This window comes from Schistocerca piceifrons, chromosome 1 (genome assembly GCF_021461385.2).
Source record: "Schistocerca piceifrons isolate TAMUIC-IGC-003096 chromosome 1, iqSchPice1.1, whole genome shotgun sequence".
In the NCBI taxonomy this organism is placed as follows: Eukaryota; Metazoa; Arthropoda; class Insecta; order Orthoptera; family Acrididae; genus Schistocerca; species Schistocerca piceifrons.
The window spans coordinates 396,613,568-396,626,241 of record NC_060138.1 but is presented as its reverse complement, the minus strand read 5'-3'; the positions used below and the strand labels follow the sequence as shown (position 1 = coordinate 396,626,241).

Here is a 12,674-nt window from a genome sequence, read left to right as displayed (position 1 = left end):
TACCAGCCTAGCGTAATGCGGCTGCAAGTGCGGTCCGGCTAACCGCAAAAAAAAAAAAAAAAAAAAAAAAATTACTTAAGATAATCTTAAATTAATTAAAAGAAATCGTGGTGTGTAAGCAACTAACTACTGGGCACATCAACAACTACGACAAGTTTTGCTACCAGCGGAATATCTGATCACTGCAGAATGTTAACCCATTTCAGGCTGTGTTTTAATTAATTTTAGGTGGGCCGATCCCGGCGGTACTGCAATGCCGGGCCAACCCGCTACAGAGGTGGAGCAAGCCCCTAGCACTCCGTCAGAAGCCAAAAATGAGTTTAATATTCTGGTCGTGTGATGCAGGACGTATCAGATATTAAGCTGATAAGAACAGATACTACACTTTTTTTCCCTCCTACCTCCCCTATAGCCCTACCTTTTCCTCTCCAAAAATGCCGCCATCCTCTAGTGTCGACGCAGCACGTAAAGCAGGGTGTTGTTAGTAGCAAGACTTATTGCCATAAACCGAAAATAAAAGCGGAGGCATACTCTGCTATGCCTCAGGGGGCGACGACACACTACTCAGAAACACACCTCCCTCTGCAGGTGTGAGGCAAGTGATGATTTTAAAAACTAAATAGAAAGAAATAAATAAAGACAGAAATGAAGGCAAAATAAAAAAAAAAAACAGCGACGCAGCACACTCAAACGAACTGGCGAGATAATCCCATCGCCCATAGAATTAACAAAGTAATAATCCTCTAAGATAGATTATGCGTTTTCCAATTTTCCAATAATTTTTCATACAAGGTTCACACAATTCGCATGTTACCAATATCCATATTATCAGTATCACAGAACAGTCTACTCTAGTGATGCCCAGAAGGCCAATATCAAATCTGGGGTATGGGTAAGTCAAGGGTAGTTTGAAAGTCCGAGTGACAAAGATCCAGGGGTACACTCAGGCAATTCTTATACGAGGTGCCTTAGTTAGCCCGGAACACCTTTTGATAACCATGAACCATTGCAACTTTAAGAAATCTTGCAAAAGTAATGGTATATTTCCGGTCAGATTCCGCCAGGCGATGCTGGCTCCAAAGGTAGTCCATGAAAGAGACAGCATCTGCGAGGCAAAGGTCATAGATCGTGAAAATGGTTTGGCCCAAGAGACACACCATTGCGTTACGTCGTGTTCGGGGGTTGGTCTGAATACCAGGGTTAAGGAACCAGTCGACTGACACATAGTCCAGTGTAGTCCCACCGATCAGCGTTAATAGCACACGTGCAAGGTCCCACACTTCTGTGACGTGAGGGCATAGGAGACGATGCTCTCTGGTGTCTACGTCACCACATCGGCCGCAAGCAGCCGAGGGCCATAGGAGGATGGCCGCCAGGCGATGATTAGTGGGTATTAAATTGTTTACAACGCGATACCATAGCGCTGAAACTTCTGTGGGAAGGGCTAGGTGGTTGATATTAGCCCAAGCGTGGTGCCAGATGACCGACGGTCGTCTGTCCTCCAATTTGTGTGGTGTGAGCTGGCCTCGAAGCGCCTAGTAAAGGCGCTTCGATGTGCGTGCCTTGTCGGTGGCCACTGCTAGGATGTAACTTTGATTGAGGTGATAGTCCTTGACTGTCGTCATCCGGAATGGAATATGTGTCAAGCATACTGGTGCACGCGCCGATTGTAGGCGATAACGGTCGAAAAGCACCGCTGTTGTCCCACCTGGGTCAATCTCACGCAAAGTGGCGATACGGTGAATCAGGATTGCCGCACATTTGCGGGGAAAGTCAATGAGTCCAAGGCGACTATCGACTTTTGGCAGTGTACAAGTCTGTGCATCAACTTTGAATAGTGCACGCCGCCACAATAGGCAATATACTGTTTGTGAGATGGCTCTGCTGGTTTGTTTCGGTAGCGTAAGGAGTTGTGCTACATACCATGCCCGTGATAGGATGTAAGTATTAATCAGTTGGATTCGTTGATGGAGGTCGAGTCGTTGATCAGTGTGACTCACGCAAAGTCCTCTGATGCGCGTGAGAATCCGCCTGCACGTGAGTGTTAACATGCGCTGTGGACAGGCAGTCACCTCAAGACCCAAGATACGTTGTTCCCCTACAATCCGGTAGCATGGGCGTTTGATGGTCAATGATCGTGGTCCTAGTGGGATTAGCACCATTTTGTTGGATTTTAACATGGCACCGGATGCTCGTTCATAAACGTGGAGGACTCGGCGAACCGAATCGATGTCCCTGGCGTTTGCTACAAACACACCTACACCATCCGCCTACGCCACACTGCGGAAGGTGACGCCTGGGAAAGGAACACCATCGACCATCCGTCCGATGTCACGCAGCATGGGGTACAGCGCCAAAGCGATAAAATACACTGACAAGGGACACCCTTGTCGAACTGATCGTCTGATGGAAATTGGTCGTGATCTGCAACCGTTCACAATGATTGTGGAGTTTGCTCCATCCAAGAAGTGCCGGATGACTCTTATGAGGTGCTCCCCGAAACCCATCCGCTACATAACGGCCAGCAGGTAGGATGGGAGACCCTATCGGAGGCACCGGCGAAATCTAGGGATCAATTGCAGCCGGGGTTCGAGCGTCGGCGGTGGGTGAGTAAGACAGCATCACGGTATATAGAAGCAGCGGTGAAGGTGGTTCGATTCGAAACGCCACATGATTGAGTGGGACAAAGTACCTTATTCATTCCCTGTTTAAGACGTGAAGCCACACTTCGTGCCACCAACTTATAATCAGTGTTAAGAACGGTGATGGGACGTACGTCTTTAGCCCATCAGTGACCTGTGACCTTTGGATTAAAGCCAATATGTACAGCTAGAAAATCGGCGGGTAGCTCGCAACCAGCAAAAATCTCATCGCACATTTTGCAGAAGCGGTCTCCTAACAGGCCGGAAAACCTAGCACTTCGATTAGTGCTGGAATGGCACAATCGAAGGGCGGTATCCTTGCGGAGTACCGCCAGAGATGAAAAACCGCAGTGTCAGGGCCTAAATGCTTGCAGCGTGTGCGTTCCACATGAGGGAGTGACATACGGTGGTGCGGGCTGATATGGCAACAGGCGACCGTCGAAAACATCGCAAAAGCAAGTGCCGGAAGGAACGACAATATACGAGAGCACTCGTCAACAGCCCAGTACTACCCTCCATGTCGAGGAGTAAACTGCGACTCCTATTTGAACGCCGCTAGCTGCCAGGGCAGTGGAGAAGCCGTGAGGCCGCCCCACAGCAGCGTCAGGCCGGTGCGAGCTATACTGGCGCGAGCTACACCTAGCCGAGTGCTTACGTCGTCCACCACCTACTGCATATGTGTGTGTGCGTGTGTACACACGTATTCTGCGTGCGTGCGGCGGCGACGACGACGACGTTCGCGAGGAGCTAAGGTTATAACTCCAAACAATTTAATTAAAATTATCTGTGACCAGACCATAAGAGACGCTAACGAGGCATCCGAAGGCACTGTCCTGTGCCCCCATAAATTACCAGCCTAGCGTAATGCGGCTGCAAGTGCGGTCCGGCTAACCGCAAAAAAAAAAAAAAAAAAAAAATTACTTAAGATAATCTTAAATTAATTAAAAGAAATCGTGGTGTGTAAGCAACTAACGACTGGGCACATCAACAACTACGACAAGTTTTGCTACCAGCGGAATATCTGATCACTGCAGAATGTTAACCCATTTCAGGCTGTGTTTTAATTAATTTTAGGTGGGCCGATCCCGGCGGTACTGCAATGCCGGGCCAACCCGCTACAGAGGTGGAGCAAGCCCCTAGCACTCCGTCAGAAGCCAAAAATGAGTTTAATATTCTGGTCGTGTGATGCAGGACGTATCAGATATTAAGCTGATAAGAACAGATACTACACTTTTTTTCCCTCCTACCTCCCCTATAGCCCTACCTTTTCCTCTCCAAAAATGCCGCCATCCTCTAGTGTCGACGCAGCACGTAAAGCAGGGTGTTGTTAGTAGCAAGACTTATTGCCATAAACCGAAAATAAAAGCGGAGGCATACTCTGCTATGCCTCAGGGGGCGACGACACACTACTCAGAAACACACCTCCCTCTGCAGGTGTGAGGCAAGTGATGATTTTAAAAACTAAATAGAAAGAAATAAATAAAGACAGAAATGAAGGCAAAATAAAAAAAAAAAAAACAGCGACGCAGCACACTCAAACGAACTGGCGAGATAATCCCATCGCCCATAGAATTAACAAAGTAATAATCCTCTAAGATAGATTATGCGTTTTCCAATTTTCCAATAATTTTTCATACAAGGTTCACACAATTCGCATGTTACCAATATCCATATTATCAGTATCACAGAACAGTCTACTCTAGTGATGCCCAGAAGGCCAATATCAAATCTGGGGTATGGGTAAGTCAAGGGTAGTTTGAAAGTCCGAGTGACAAAGATCCAGGGGTACACTCAGGCAATTCTTATACGAGGTGCCTTAGTTAGCCCGGAACACCTTTTGATAACCATGAACCATTGCAACTTTAAGAAATCTTGCAAAAGTAATGGTATATTTCCGGTCAGATTCCGCCAGGCGATGCTGGCTCCAAAGGTAGTCCATGAAAGAGACAGCATCTGCGAGGCAAAGGTCATAGATCGTGAAAATGGTTTGGCCCAAGAGACACACCATTGCGTTACGTCGTGTTCGGGGGTTGGTCTGAATACCAGGGTTAAGGAACCAGTCGACTGACACATAGTCCAGTGTAGTCCCACCGATCAGCGTTAATAGCACACGTGCAAGGTCCCACACTTCTGTGACGTGAGGGCATAGGAGACGATGCTCTCTGGTGTCTACGTCACCACATCGGCCGCAAGCAGCCGAGGGCCATAGGAGGATGGCCGCCAGGCGATGATTAGTGGGTATTAAATTGTTTACAACGCGATACCATAGCGCTGAAACTTCTGTGGGAAGGGCTAGGTGGTTGATATTAGCCCAAGCGTGGTGCCAGATGACCGACGGTCGTCTGTCCTCCAATTTGTGTGGTGTGAGCTGGCCTCGAAGCGCCTAGTAAAGGCGCTTCGATGTGCGTGCCTTGTCGGTGGCCACTGCTAGGATGTAACTTTGATTGAGGTGATAGTCCTTGACTGTCGTCATCCGGAATGGAATATGTGTCAAGCATACTGGTGCACGCGCCGATTGTAGGCGATAACGGTCGAAAAGCACCGCTGTTGTCCCACCTGGGTCAATCTCACGCAAAGTGGCGATACGGTGAATCAGGATTGCCGCACATTTGCGGGGAAAGTCAATGAGTCCAAGGCGACTATCGACTTTTGGCAGTGTACAAGTCTGTGCATCAACTTTGAATAGTGCACGCCGCCACAATAGGCAATATACTGTTTGTGAGATGGCTCTGCTGGTTTGTTTCGGTAGCGTAAGGAGTTGTGCTACATACCATGCCCGTGATAGGATGTAAGTATTAATCAGTTGGATTCGTTGATGGAGGTCGAGTCGTTGATCAGTGTGACTCACGCAAAGTCCTCTGATGCGCGTGAGAATCCGCCTGCACGTGAGTGTTAACATGCGCTGTGGACAGGCAGTCACCTCAAGACCCAAGATACGTTGTTCCCCTACAATCCGGTAGCATGGGCGTTCGATGGTCAATGATCGTGGTCCTAGTGGGATTAGCACCATTTTGTTGGATTTTAACATGGCACCGGATGCTCGTTCATAAACGTGGAGGACTCGGCGAACCGAATCGATGTCCCTGGCGTTTGCTACAAACACACCTACACCATCCGCCTACGCCACACTGCGGAAGGTGACGCCTGGGAAAGGAACACCATCGACCATCCGTCCGATGTCACGCAGCATGGGGTACAGCGCCAAAGCGATAAAATACACTGACAAGGGACACCCTTGTCGAACTGATCGTCTGATGGAAATTGGTCGTGATCTGCAACCGTTCACAATGATTGTGGAGTTTGCTCCATCCAAGAAGTGCCGGATGACTCTTATGAGGTGCTCCCCGAAACCCATCCGCTACATAACGGCCAGCAGGTAGGATGGGAGACCCTATCGGAGGCACCGGCGAAATCTAGGGATCAATTGCAGCCGGGGTTCGAGCGTCGGCGGTGGGTGAGTAAGACAGCATCACGGTATATAGAAGCAGCGGTGAAGGTGGTTCGATTCGAAACGCCACATGATTGAGTGGGACAAAGTACCTTATTCATTCCCTGTTTAAGACGTGAAGCCACACTTCGTGCCACCAACTTATAATCAGTGTTAAGAACGGTGATGGGACGTACGTCTTTAGCCCATCAGTGACCTGTGACCTTTGGATTAAAGCCAATATGTACAGCTAGAAAATCGGCGGGTAGCTCGCAACCAGCAAAAATCTCCTCGCACATTTTGCAGAAGCGGTCTCCTAACAGGCCGGAAAACCTAGCACTTCGATTAGTGCTGGAATGGCACAATCGAAGGGCGGTATCCTTGCGGAGTACCGCCAGAGATGAAAAACCGCAGTGTCAGGGCCTAAATGCTTGCAGCGTGTGCGTTCCACATGAGGGAGTGACATACGGTGGTGCGGGCTGATATGGCAACAGGCGACCGTCGAAAACATCGCAAAAGCAAGTGCCGGAAGGAACGACAATATACGAGAGCACTCGTCAACAGCCCAGTACTACCCTCCATGTCGAGGAGTAAACTGCGACTCCTATTTGAACGCCGCTAGCTGCCAGGGCAGTGGAGAAGCCGTGAGGCCGCCCCACAGCAGCGTCAGGCCGGTGCGAGCTATACTGGCGCGAGCTACACCTAGCCGAGTGCTTACGTCGTCCACCACCTACTGCATATGTGTGTGTGCGTGTGTACACACGTATTCTGCGTGCGTGCGGCGGCGACGACGACGACGTTCGCGAGGAGCTAAGGTTATAACTCCAAACAATTTAATTAAAATTATCTGTGACCAGACCATAAGAGACGCTAACGAGGCATCCGAAGGCACTGTCCTGTGCCCCCATAAATTACCAGCCTAGCGTAATGCGGCTGCAAGTGCGGTCCGGCTAACCGCAAAAAAAAAAAAAAAAAAAAAAATTACTTAAGATAATCTTAAATTAATTAAAAGAAATCGTGGTGTGTAAGCAACTAACGACTGGGCACATCAACAACTACGACAAGTTTTGCTACCAGCGGAATATCTGATCACTGCAGAATGTTAACCCATTTCAGGCTGTGTTTTAATTAATTTTAGGTGGGCCGATCCCGGCGGTACTGCAATGCCGGGCCAACCCGCTACAGAGGTGGAGCAAGCCCCTAGCACTCCGTCAGAAGCCAAAAATGAGTTTAATATTCTGGTCGTGTGATGCAGGACGTATCAGATATTAAGCTGATAAGAACAGATACTACACTTTTTTTCCCTCCTACCTCCCCTATAGCCCTACCTTTTCCTCTCCAAAAATGCCGCCATCCTCTAGTGTCGACGCAGCACGTAAAGCAGGGTGTTGTTAGTAGCAAGACTTATTGCCATAAACCGAAAATAAAAGCGGAGGCATACTCTGCTATGCCTCAGGGGGCGACGACACACTACTCAGAAACACACCTCCCTCTGCAGGTGTGAGGCAAGTGATGATTTTAAAAACTAAATAGAAAGAAATAAATAAAGACAGAAATGAAGGCAAAATAAAAAAAAAAAAAACAGCGACGCAGCACACTCAAACGAACTGGCGAGATAATCCCATCGCCCATAGAATTAACAAAGTAATAATCCTCTAAGATAGATTATGCGTTTTCCAATTTTCCAATAATTTTTCATACAAGGTTCACACAATTCGCATGTTACCAATATCCATATTATCAGTATCACAGAACAGTCTACTCTAGTGATGCCCAGAAGGCCAATATCAAATCTGGGGTATGGGTAAGTCAAGGGTAGTTTGAAAGTCCGAGTGACAAAGATCCAGGGGTACACTCAGGCAATTCTTATACGAGGTGCCTTAGTTAGCCCGGAACACCTTTTGATAACCATGAACCATTGCAACTTTAAGAAATCTTGCAAAAGTAATGGTATATTTCCGGTCAGATTCCGCCAGGCGATGCTGGCTCCAAAGGTAGTCCATGAAAGAGACAGCATCTGCGAGGCAAAGGTCATAGATCGTGAAAATGGTTTGGCCCAAGAGACACACCATTGCGTTACGTCGTGTTCGGGGGTTGGTCTGAATACCAGGGTTAAGGAACCAGTCGACTGACACATAGTCCAGTGTAGTCCCACCGATCAGCGTTAATAGCACACGTGCAAGGTCCCACACTTCTGTGACGTGAGGGCATAGGAGACGATGCTCTCTGGTGTCTACGTCACCACATCGGCCGCAAGCAGCCGAGGGCCATAGGAGGATGGCCGCCAGGCGATGATTAGTGGGTATTAAATTGTTTACAACGCGATACCATAGCGCTGAAACTTCTGTGGGAAGGGCTAGGTGGTTGATATTAGCCCAAGCGTGGTGCCAGATGACCGACGGTCGTCTGTCCTCCAATTTGTGTGGTGTGAGCTGGCCTCGAAGCGCCTAGTAAAGGCGCTTCGATGTGCGTGCCTTGTCGGTGGCCACTGCTAGGATGTAACTTTGATTGAGGTGATAGTCCTTGACTGTCGTCATCCGGAATGGAATATGTGTCAAGCATACTGGTGCACGCGCCGATTGTAGGCGATAACGGTCGAAAAGCACCGCTGTTGTCCCACCTGGGTCAATCTCACGCAAAGTGGCGATACGGTGAATCAGGATTGCCGCACATTTGTGGGGAAAGTCAATGAGTCCAAGGCGACTATCGACTTTTGGCAGTGTACAAGTCTGTGCATCAACTTTGAATAGTGCACGCCGCCACAATAGGCAATATACTGTTTGTGAGATGGCTCTGCTGGTTTGTTTCGGTAGCGTAAGGAGTTGTGCTACATACCATGCCCGTGATAGGATGTAAGTATTAATCAGTTGGATTCGTTGATGGAGGTCGAGTCGTTGATCAGTGTGACTCACGCAAAGTCCTCTGATGCGCGTGAGAATCCGCCTGCACGTGAGTGTTAACATGCGCTGTGGACAGGCAGTCACCTCAAGACCCAAGATACGTTGTTCCCCTACAATCCGGTAGCATGGGCGTTCGATGGTCAATGATCGTGGTCCTAGTGGGATTAGCACCATTTTGTTGGATTTTAACATGGCACCGGATGCTCGTTCATAAACGTGGAGGACTCGGCGAACCGAATCGATGTCCCTGGCGTTTGCTACAAACACACCTACACCATCCGCCTACGCCACACTGCGGAAGGTGACGCCTGGGAAAGGAACACCATCGACCATCCGTCCGATGTCACGCAGCATGGGGTACAGCGCCAAAGCGATAAAATACACTGACAAGGGACACCCTTGTCGAACTGATCGTCTGATGGAAATTGGTCGTGATCTGCAACCGTTCACAATGATTGTGGAGTTTGCTCCATCCAAGAAGTGCCGGATGACTCTTATGAAGTGCTCCCCGAAACCCATCCGCTACATAACGGCCAGCAGGTAGGATGGGAGACCCTATCGGAGGCACCGGCGAAATCTAGGGATCAATTGCAGCCGGGGTTCGAGCGTCGGCGGTGGGTGAGTAAGACAGCATCACGGTATATAGAAGCAGCGGTGAAGGTGGTTCGATTCGAAACGCCACATGATTGAGTGGGACAAAGTACCTTATTCATTCCCTGTTTAAGACGTGAAGCCACACTTCGTGCCACCAACTTATAATCAGTGTTAAGAACGGTGATGGGACGTACGTCTTTAGCCCATCAGTGACCTGTGACCTTTGGATTAAAGCCAATATGTACAGCTAGAAAATCGGCGGGTAGCTCGCAACCAGCAAAAATCTCCTCGCACATTTTGCAGAAGCGGTCTCCTAACAGGCCGGAAAACCTAGCACTTCGATTAGTGCTGGAATGGCACAATCGAAGGGCGGTATCCTTGCGGAGTACCGCCAGAGATGAAAAACCGCAGTGTCAGGGCCTAAATGCTTGCAGCGTGTGCGTTCCACATGAGGGAGTGACATACGGTGGTGCGGGCTGATATGGCAACAGGCGACCGTCGAAAACATCGCAAAAGCAAGTGCCGGAAGGAACGACAATATACGAGAGCACTCGTCAACAGCCCAGTACTACCCTCCATGTCGAGGAGTAAACTGCGACTCCTATTTGAACGCCGCTAGCTGCCAGGGCAGTGGAGAAGCCGTGAGGCCGCCCCACAGCAGCGTCAGGCCGGTGCGAGCTATACTGGCGCGAGCTACACCTAGCCGAGTGCTTACGTCGTCCACCACCTACTGCATATGTGTGTGTGCGTGTGTACACACGTATTCTGCGTGCGTGCGGCGGCGACGACGACGACGTTCGCGAGGAGCTAAGGTTATAACTCCAAACAATTTAATTAAAATTATCTGTGACCAGACCATAAGAGACGCTAACGAGGCATCCGAAGGCACTGTCCTGTGCCCCCATAAATTACCAGCCTAGCGTAATGCGGCTGCAAGTGCGGTCCGGCTAACCGCAAAAAAAAAAAAAAAAAAAAAAATTACTTAAGATAATCTTAAATTAATTAAAAGAAATCGTGGTGTGTAAGCAACTAACGACTGGGCACATCAACAACTACGACAAGTTTTGCTACCAGCGGAATATCTGATCACTGCAGAATGTTAACCCATTTCAGGCTGTGTTTTAATTAATTTTAGGTGGGCCGATCCCGGCGGTACTGCAATGCCGGGCCAACCCGCTACAGAGGTGGAGCAAGCCCCTAGCACTCCGTCAGAAGCCAAAAATGAGTTTAATATTCTGGTCGTGTGATGCAGGACGTATCAGATATTAAGCTGATAAGAACAGATACTACACTTTTTTTCCCTCCTACCTCCCCTATAGCCCTACCTTTTCCTCTCCAAAAATGCCGCCATCCTCTAGTGTCGACGCAGCACGTAAAGCAGGGTGTTGTTAGTAGCAAGACTTATTGCCATAAACCGAAAATAAAAGCGGAGGCATACTCTGCTATGCCTCAGGGGGCGACGACACACTACTCAGAAACACACCTCCCTCTGCAGGTGTGAGGCAAGTGATGATTTTAAAAACTAAATAGAAAGAAATAAATAAAGGCAGAAATGAAGGCAAAATAAAAAAAAAACAGCGACGCAGCACACTCAAACGAACTGGCGAGATAATCCCATCGCCCATAGAATTAACAAAGTAATAATCCTCTAAGATAGATTATGCGTTTTCCAATTTTCCAATAATTTTTCATACAAGGTTCACACAATTCGCATGTTACCAATTTCCATATTATCAGTATCACAGAACAGTCTACTCTAGTGATGCCCAGAAGGCCAATATCAAATCTGGGGTATGGGTAAGTCAAGGGTAGTTTGAAAGTCCGAGTGACAAAGATCCAGGGGTACACTCAGGCAATTCTTATACGAGGTGCCTTAGTTAGCCCGGAACACTTTTTGATAACCATGAACCATTGCAACTTTAAGAAATCTTGCAAAAGTAATGGTATATTTCCGGTCAGATTCCGCCAGGCGATGCTGGCTCCAAAGGTAGTCCATGAAAGAGACAGCATCTGCGAGGCAAAGGTCATAGATCGTGAAAATGGTTTGGCCCAAGAGACACACCATTGCGTTACGTCGTGTTCGGGGGTTGGTCTGAATACCAGGGTTAAGGAACCAGTCGACTGACACATAGTCCAGTGTAGTCCCACCGATCAGCGTTAATAGCACACGTGCAAGGTCCCACACTTCTGTGACGTGAGGGCATAGGAGACGATGCTCTCTGGTGTCTACGTCACCACATCGGCCGCAAGCAGCCGAGGGCCATAGGAGGATGGCCGCCAGGCGATGATTAGTGGGTATTAAATTGTTTACAACGCGATACCATAGCGCTGAAACTTCTGTGGGAAGGGCTAGGTGGTTGATATTAGCCCAAGCGTGGTGCCAGATGACCGACGGTCGTCTGTCCTCCAATTTGTGTGGTGTGAGCTGGCCTCGAAGCGCCTAGTAAAGGCGCTTCGATGTGCGTGCCTTGTCGGTGGCCACTGCTAGGATGTAACTTTGATTGAGGTGATAGTCCTTGACTGTCGTCATCCGGAATGGAATATGTGTCAAGCATACTGGTGCACGCGCCGATTGTAGGCGATAACGGTCGAAAAGCACCGCTGTTGTCCCACCTGGGTCAATCTCACGCAAAGTGGCGATACGGTGAATCAGGATTGCCGCACATTTGTGGGGAAAGTCAATGAGTCCAAGGCGACTATCGACTTTTGGCAGTGTACAAGTCTGTGCATCAACTTTGAATAGTGCACGCCGCCACAATAGGCAATATACTGTTTGTGAGATGGCTCTGCTGGTTTGTTTCGGTAGCGTAAGGAGTTGTGCTACATACCATGCCCGTGATAGGATGTAAGTATTAATCAGTTGGATTCGTTGATGGAGGTCGAGTCGTTGATCAGTGTGACTCACGCAAAGTCCTCTGATGCGCGTGAGAATCCGCCTGCACGTGAGTGTTAACATGCGCTGTGGACAGGCAGTCACCTCAAGACCCAAGATACGTTGTTCCCCTACAATCCGGTAGCATGGGCGTTCGATGGTCAATGATCGTGGTCCTAGTGGGATTAGCACCATTTTGTTGGATTTTAACATGGCACCGGATGCTCGTTCATAAACGT

The 12,674-nt window shown here is 48.7% G+C and overlaps 4 pseudogenes; all 4 read right to left on the bottom strand.

The window, feature by feature from the left end:
* Window positions 1-223: 223 nt before the first annotated feature.
* LOC124719982 lies at window positions 224-436 on the bottom strand (annotated as a pseudogene).
* Window positions 437-3,711: 3,275 nt separating this feature from the next.
* LOC124719977 lies at window positions 3,712-3,924 on the bottom strand (annotated as a pseudogene).
* A 3,278-nt stretch (window positions 3,925-7,202) lies between these two features.
* On the bottom strand, window positions 7,203-7,415 carry LOC124719974 (annotated as a pseudogene).
* A 3,278-nt stretch (window positions 7,416-10,693) lies between these two features.
* LOC124719968 lies at window positions 10,694-10,906 on the bottom strand (annotated as a pseudogene).
* Window positions 10,907-12,674: the final 1,768 nt, after the last annotated feature.